The sequence below is a fragment of the Hylobates moloch genome, unplaced genomic scaffold (genome assembly GCF_009828535.3).
Source record: "Hylobates moloch isolate HMO894 unplaced genomic scaffold, HMol_V3 SCAFFOLD_5, whole genome shotgun sequence".
In the NCBI taxonomy this organism is placed as follows: Eukaryota; Metazoa; Chordata; class Mammalia; order Primates; family Hylobatidae; genus Hylobates; species Hylobates moloch.
The window spans coordinates 111,589,800-111,597,745 of NW_026652280.1; positions in this window are offsets into that span (position 1 = coordinate 111,589,800).

A 7,946-nucleotide genomic window follows, 5' to 3' on the forward strand; every position below is an offset into this window, starting at 1 on the left:
TCACATAGACTCTCAGTGATGTCCCTGGCCTTTTTCAGGTTACCAAAATATCATAGACCCACTTGCTATATTTGACCTTTTAAAAAAATTTCTTTAAGGAGGTCTGCAGTGGGTGAAAAAAATTCTCTTTAGGCTATGTTTACCATCATATTTTATGTTTTATGTAAAAAAGACATTAAGAAATGGTTTTTAGTTTTCCTTTCATCTTATTCCCACTCCACATTTAGCCAGACTATTTCTCTCCTTTCTGTCTTCACTCTTTGGAGGTGGTGGGCAGTGGAGAAGGTTTGTACTTAGGTATTCTAATAAAAGAGCTTCCTTTGTACAGTTGGAGGAAAAGATAAAAACGTTGCCTTTAAAGCTACTGATAGCCTGTAGAGTATCAGCTTGAGGAATTTTCTTAACTACATGATTCTGTCCGAGCAAAGTGAGGGGTGATCACACTTGGGGGTCAGGTTGACCCTCGTTTTGTTGGAACTGCTTGTGAAGCATCAGGTGGTGGCGTTTCATAGGAACCGCTTGCAGTGCACAGGAAGGCCGGACTGGAGCTCTACATGTGAGCATCCTTGGCGTGTGGATAGTACTGGAAACCACAGGAGTGGCTAAAATTGCTAGGCTGAGTGAGTAGAGTCTGAAAAGAGAGAGCCCAAGACCAAGCCCGTAAGGGGAGGATGATAAGATTTAGGGGAGGGCAGAGAAGGAATCCAAAGAGACTCAGAAGGAGCTGAAGAAGAAGCAGGGAGTGGTGTCACAGGGACCGAGAAAACAGGGATGCAAGGAGGAGGGGTTGACTGCTGAATGCTTCTGAGAAGTTGTATAAAACGAGAAGCAAGAAGTAGCACTTGATTTTGCATATAAGGTGGGAAGAGTTTATGTCTGAATGAAGTTTCTAGCTGGCTTGAGGTTTTGTTTGAATGAAATTTCCTGTGTACCCAGCAGTATAGCAGATTAGGCACTCTGGATGACCTCCGAACTGAAAGAGCTAAAATGCTGTTAAATATATGGACTCTAAAACCTTTACAAATATGTCTGTGAGGTAGAAGGAAAAATATCAGAAAGAAAGAAATCCACAGACTCCAAAAATGAAATAAAACTAAGAACCCTAGATGAGCAAAGAGCAAAACTAGGTTTTGCCCTGACAGGTTTGCTGATCCTAGAAATCTGGAACTTTTCATGGTCAGCTGTACTAGTCTAGGGAACAGATGAGAAGTCTATGGCCTGCAAAGGGTAGGGAATTGACTAAGATTCCCCTGCCTAAATTTGGCTCAAATGCCCACACTCTCAGAATAAGGGTCAATGAGGAATAAACCTGCTATAAAGAAGGCATCTTGCTTACCTTGACCTTAGCACTGGAAGGAGGGGGAAAAAACCCCCTAAGGATTTTTAACCACAAGATAGCCTCAAATGTTTTCTATCTGGATTCATTTACCTGTTGGCCTGAAAAACCACAAACATCAAGTTTAATTTAAATGGTCTCGAGTTGGTATGCTCCTGGGTAACTGGCAGAATTAAAAGCAAATCCTTTTAGATACCTCAACTTCAAATCAAATGACAAACAAATTCCTACTGATAAAGTTTTAAGGAAAATAAACAGAATTTTCAGATATAGAATGTAGAACAATTATATCTATTATGTGTAAACAAAAGAGAAGCTTGCAACCATAAGCAGGAACATGAGACCTTAAAGAACAAATAGGCAGGTTTAAGAAATAACCAAACAGACTTCCTAAAAATGAGAACTGAAACGTTAGAGATTTAACATTCAGTGGACAGATTAAACAATAGATTAGATGCAGCTGAAGAGAAAATTAGTCAGTTGGAAGCTATATCCAAAGAAATTATTGAGAATGTAGGTCTGAGAGATTAAAAAAGATGCCAATTCTAAAAAGAGAAGGTAAAAGAAAGGGTAGAATGATAGAATGTGTTATACATGTAAATTGAGTTTTCTTCTACAATGGAATACTGAGAGAATGGGGAAGAGACAATATTTAAAGTTAAGGGCTGATAATTCCCCAGAATTACTGGAAATAGTTCCCCAGATTCAGGAGGCCTAATAAATCCAAAGAAAAAGAGAAAGAGATACAGAGAGAGAGAGAAAGAGTATTAAAAGAGCCCAGATAGAATAACGCAGGTACTCTACAAAGAAACAACAAATAGTCTAATGACTGACTTGTAAAAAGCAACAAAAGCCAGAAGACAGTGAAAGAATATTTAATATGCTGAAGAAATTGTTTTTCAACATAAAATTGAAATTACCTTTCAAGAATAAAGGTGAATAAGACAGTTTCAAACAAATAAAAACTGTTTACTCTTGTATACTCTCACTATAGAAAACAGTAGATCATCTACTCCAGGCAGAAGGAAAATGATCCCTAATAGAAAATCCAAGATGCAAGAAACAGTAGTGAGTAAACCTAGTGGCTAATATGTGCATAAAATAAGAAATATAAAATAATGTAATAAAAACATCTATTTTATTTATATGTGTGGTCTAGAACCAAAATCCAGGATGACAACAGCAGACAATGTGGTAGGCAGAGTGATAGCAGCCAAAGCCTTCGAGTCCTTGTCAGAAAGGAAAATGAAGGTATTGATTAGCTTTAGATTTTAATCTACACAATTTAGTCTGTATGTGTAAATAGTCTTGGTAACCATTAAAAGGACAGAGATAGGGTGTGGACTTTCCAAGCCAATAAGAAGAAAAGTAAATTTAAAAAGAAGAAACAAACCTCTTAATTTTAAAAAGATAAAAAGTGGGGGCAGAGGATTTATAAAATAGATCAAATAGAAAGAAAATAGTAAGAGAATAGAAATGAATCCATATGTATTTTCAATTAGAATAAATATAAATGGACTAAACATAGAGGCAAAAGACTTCAACTATCAGATGGGATTTTTAAAAAATCAGCCATTTATAAAGAATGCAGTTATCAACAACGTAAATATACAAACAGATAGAAAGTTAAAGGATGGAAAAATATATGCCAGGCAACTACTAGCCAAAATAAAGTGATATTATTGTATTAATAACTGATAAAAATCAATATTTAGGCAAAATGTTTACAAGAGTTTAAAGAGGTCACTTTATAGTGAAAAAGCTGCAATTAACTGGGAAGATATAAAAATTCTAAACCATACAGTCCTAAAAATATAATCTCAATGTACATTAAACACAATTTTGACAAAACTATACACAGAAATGGAAAAGTCCATTATTATAATGAAAGATTTTAAAACAACTCTCTCAGTAAATGTTAGGAAATACAGCCCCCCCCAAAAAATCTATAAAATATAGAAAATTTGAGCACTGTATGATCTAACTGACATTTATTAGACATTACATCTAAACTTGTATATCTTCTTTGTATGTACATAGAACAATGAAGAAGTGCTAAGCTAAAAAGCTGGCCTCAATTAATGTCAAGGGATTGGGGTCATTCAGATCACTTTTTCTTATTACAGTGCAATTTAGTGAGAAATCAATAAGAAAAATATAACTAGGAAACACAACAGGTTTGGAAACAATTTTCTTAAAATTAGTGTAGAAACTAGAAAATAAATAGAACTTAAAGATAATAAAAAATAAATTATAAAAAAACCTGTGGAATTGCACTAAAATGGCATTTAAAATTTTCTATACTTAGAAAAGAAGAAAGGGTAGGAATTTCTTTTTAAATTTTGTTTATTTATTTTATTAATATAGAGATGAGGTCACACTATGTTGCCTAGGCTGGTCTCCAACTCCTGAGCTCAAGTGATCTTCCCACCTCAGCCTCCCAAAGTGTTGGGATTACAGGCGTGAGTGGGCAATTACAGGTGGGTGAATCACAAGGTCAGGAGTTCGAGACCAGCCTGACCAACATGGTGAAACCCCATCTCACTAAAAATACAAAAATAGCTGGGCGTGGTGGCATGCACCTGTAATCCCAGCTACTCAGGAGGCTGAGGCAGGAGAATTGCTTGAACCCGGGAGGCGGAGATTGCAGTGAGCCAAGATCACACCACTGCACTCCAGCCTGGGTGACAGAACGAGATTCCGCGCCCCCCACACCACAAAAAAAAAAAAGATTAATAGTAAAATATCTCCTGGCAATAAAACTGAAGGTCCAACCAGTTCTTTACATGAGTTATACCAAACTTTCCAGCAAAGAGATTACCCCAATATTATTGGAATAGAATAGGAAAAATAAGGAACAGTTACTTCTCCTAAAAGCCATAGCTATAAAATTCTAGAGAATATAGGAGCACTCCCATGACATGAAAAGAGAGGAGGATTCCTTAAACAAGATGCAAAATGTGCTCCATTATAATGGAGAAAGTTGCTGAAAATCCACCCATATTAAAATGGAGAGTTTAGATTGGCGTAATCACTTTGGAAATATTTTGACAATATTTAGTAAATTTAAACATTCATGTATTCTGTGAACCTACATTTCATTCTTATGTGTACACCCTTAAAAGACTTGTGTGCATCTGAAGATGTATAAGAATGAGCATAAAAACATCATTCAAATCACAAAAACTAGAAACAATGCAAATGTCCAATTACAGTAACAAGAATATAAAGTGTAGCAGCAGATTCCCACAGTGGAATATTATTTATCAGTGAAAAGGAATAAACGACTGCTACATGAAGACACACATGGGAGTCTCAAAAGCATAAAAACAATCTCAAAAGATTGTTTCCCTGTGGCCATGAGAAACAATCACAGAAGACTTTATACGGTATGATTTCATGTATGTAAAGCCTTTAGATAGATGAAACAGTCAAAACTAAAAACACAATTTGGGATGCATGCAGATCATATTTTGTTGATTCTAAGCCACGTCTCTTTTTTTGACGTTTCAAACACTTCAAAATTGAGATTCATTTTGTAACCAAAATTTTGTAACCAAACCATTCATTTTGTGAGTCTCTTTCTTAGAGGTGAAATAATAATACATATTACAATGTTGGGAGCTTAAGTTCAAAGAAATATGGTAGGAAGTAGAACTATAAAGAAAAGCATGAGAATGATTAACATAAAATTTGGGATACCTACAATTACCTATGTCTGGGAGGAAGGAGGCTGCAGGAAGGAAGGGGAAGCAAGGAAAATTCTATATACTGACAATGTGCTATTTTTCACCAAGGTACAGTATATTGGTGTTTTATTATTATTATTATTATTATTATTATTATTTTGAGGCGGGGGTCTCACTCTGTTGCCCAGGCTGGAGTGCAGTGGTACAATCTTGGCTCACTGCAACCTCCGCCTCCCAGGTTCAAGCTATTCTCCCACCTCAGCCTCCCCAAGTAGCTGGGACTGCAGGTGTGCACTACCACACCCGGATAAGTTTTTGTATTTTTGGTAGAGACGGGGCTTTGCCATGTTGGTCTCACACTCCTGGCCTCAAGTGACCCTCTCACCTCAGCCTCCCAAAGTGCTGAGATTACAAGTGTGAGCCACCACGCCCAGCCTGCTTTATTATTATTCTTTAAATAGGTTAGATTCTCACATGTATAAATATATTTCACAATTAAAAAAAAAAGAGTGAATGAGGCAAGTAGGTGGAGACACATGTATAGTAACTCAGGAAGCTGGACAGTAAGGGGGAGAGGAGAGTGAAGCGGCCATTGCGGGAGGATGTGGAGGAAACTACAGGAAATAAATGGAAAGACTGAAGAGCTGGGAAGCATCTGAGCTATCACATGTGGAGAAATTGGCCTTTCAGGGAGATACCTTCTATATTTTAGCAAGAGGGACAAAGGGGAGAATGGGCTTACAGAATTTGCAGTGAAATTTTCTCATGTTTCCCCTGTAATGGTTTATATTTTCTTTACAAAGAATTTATCTATGGTCTGGTATAGTTATCAGGAATGGTAGAGGTGGGCAAATAGCACGAGGGGTAGGCATCTAAAATGAAAACATTTGTTCAGCAGTTATCCCATGCCAGGTACTCAACTAAGAGCCTTTTACATCCAGCATTCCATTCGTTGCTCTCATTAACACTATGAGGTATATTGTCTTTCATGATGCCTGTAACAGTTTCCTAGGGCCATAGGAAAATAACAAAATACCACAGACTAGGTGACTTAAATAACAGAAATGTATTTTCTCCCAGTTCTGGAGGCTGGTGGTCCAAAAGCAGGTGTGGACAGGTTGGTTTCTCCTGAGGCCTTTCTCCTTGGTCTGTGGGTGGCTGCCCTCTGCGTGTGCACATACCTGGCATCTTTCTGTGTGCTTAATCTCCTCTCCTTTAAGGACGCCCGTCAGACTGAATCAGCTAATCACCTCTTTATTATTAACTTAATCACCTCTTTAAATGCAGTCACATTCTGAGGTTCTGGGGGTTGGAGCTTGAACTTATGAATTGAGGTGGACACAATTCTGGCCATCGCAATGCCCGTTTTGGAGAGAAGGAACTAGAGACACAGAAAGGTCAAACAGCTTGCCAAGGTCATGCAGCTCCTTGGTATCAGAACTGGGATGCAGACGAAGGCAGGTCAACTGCGGTGGCTGAAAACCAACAATTCCTCTACACACCTAGTCTTGGGCCTGGAAGAGTGAAGAAGGATGGAACGGTCTTTTGGAGAATTAAACAAAACAAAACAAAACAAAACAGAATAAAGGAGTAATCTTCTCAGGCTTTTCTGAGCTGTGTAATCTGTCCCAGGAAACAGAATGGAGCTGAATGCCCCGGGAGCCAGGGTGGACGGTCCTCTCATAGGCTCCCTTTTAAAATCTGAGTTTTTAGGAGAAAGATGTAAATCTCGGCTAAAATGGCAGGAAAGGTCAACAATTTAGCATGAGCTGGAATCCTCTCATCCTTGCTCTGGAGGGACCAGGTGTAAGTTATGGGCTGAGAAGGGTGACACCTGCTGGGCTCCGAGGACGAGAATGGGTAGGACCCGGCTCCTTTCATGTGGTCCCTTGCTGCCCTCTGCTGACAAGAATTGGGAATACGTAGGAAGCCGCGGGTATCCCTACTTCCTGCAAAACCCGCAGATCTCCTGGGAAAGACGGAAAGAATCTACCGGAATCAGACTGTGGCGCGCGTCAGTTCATCCCTCTCCGCGCACGTCAGTTCATCCCTCTCCACACACATACACACATATTGAACCAATGTTACAGTCAATTTTCACTTTTTAGCATTCCGTGACTGTGTAGCTGTTTTAAAAGTTGCTTAAGATGGTTTTTGTTTTGTTTTGTTTTGTTTTGAGACAGAGTCCCGCTCTGTTGCCCAGGCTGGAGAGCAGTGGCAAGATCTCGACTCACTGCAAGCTCCGCCTCCCGGGTTCAAGCGATTCTCCTGCCTCAGCCTCCCAAGTAGCTAGGATTACAGGTGCCCACCACCATGCCTGCTAATTTTTGCATTTTTAGTAGAGACGGGATTTCACCATGTTGGCCAGGCTGGTCTGGAACTCCTGGCCTCAAGGGATCCGCCCACCTAGGCCTCCCAAAGTGCTGGGATTATAGGCCTCAGCCACCCTGCCCGGCCGAGATTAAATTTAAAAACTTATTACATTTGCCACCTTTTCAAAAATGATATTTCCTAAGACACAAGAATATGAGAATTAGAATACAAATTTTAGATGATTTAACAAAATGTTAGTTTGTTCATCATTTTATATGCTCTTTTTAAATTTTTTTTTAGAGACAGGGTCTCCCTCCCGGTGACTCCGTCACCCAGGCTAGAGTGCAGTGGTACGATCAAAGCTCACTGCAGCCTCAAACTCCTGGTCTCAAGGAATCCTCTCATCTCAGCCTCCTGAGCACCACATCCAGCTAATGTTTAAATTTTTTTGTACAGACGGGGTGTCAGTGTCTGGCTATGTTGCCCAGGCTGGTCTTGAACTCCTGGTCTCAAGTGACCCTCCTGTCTCAGCCTCCCACAGTGCTGGGATTACAGGCATGAGCCACTGCACCAGGCCTTCGTGTTTTCAAAAATTGTAAACTCATTGT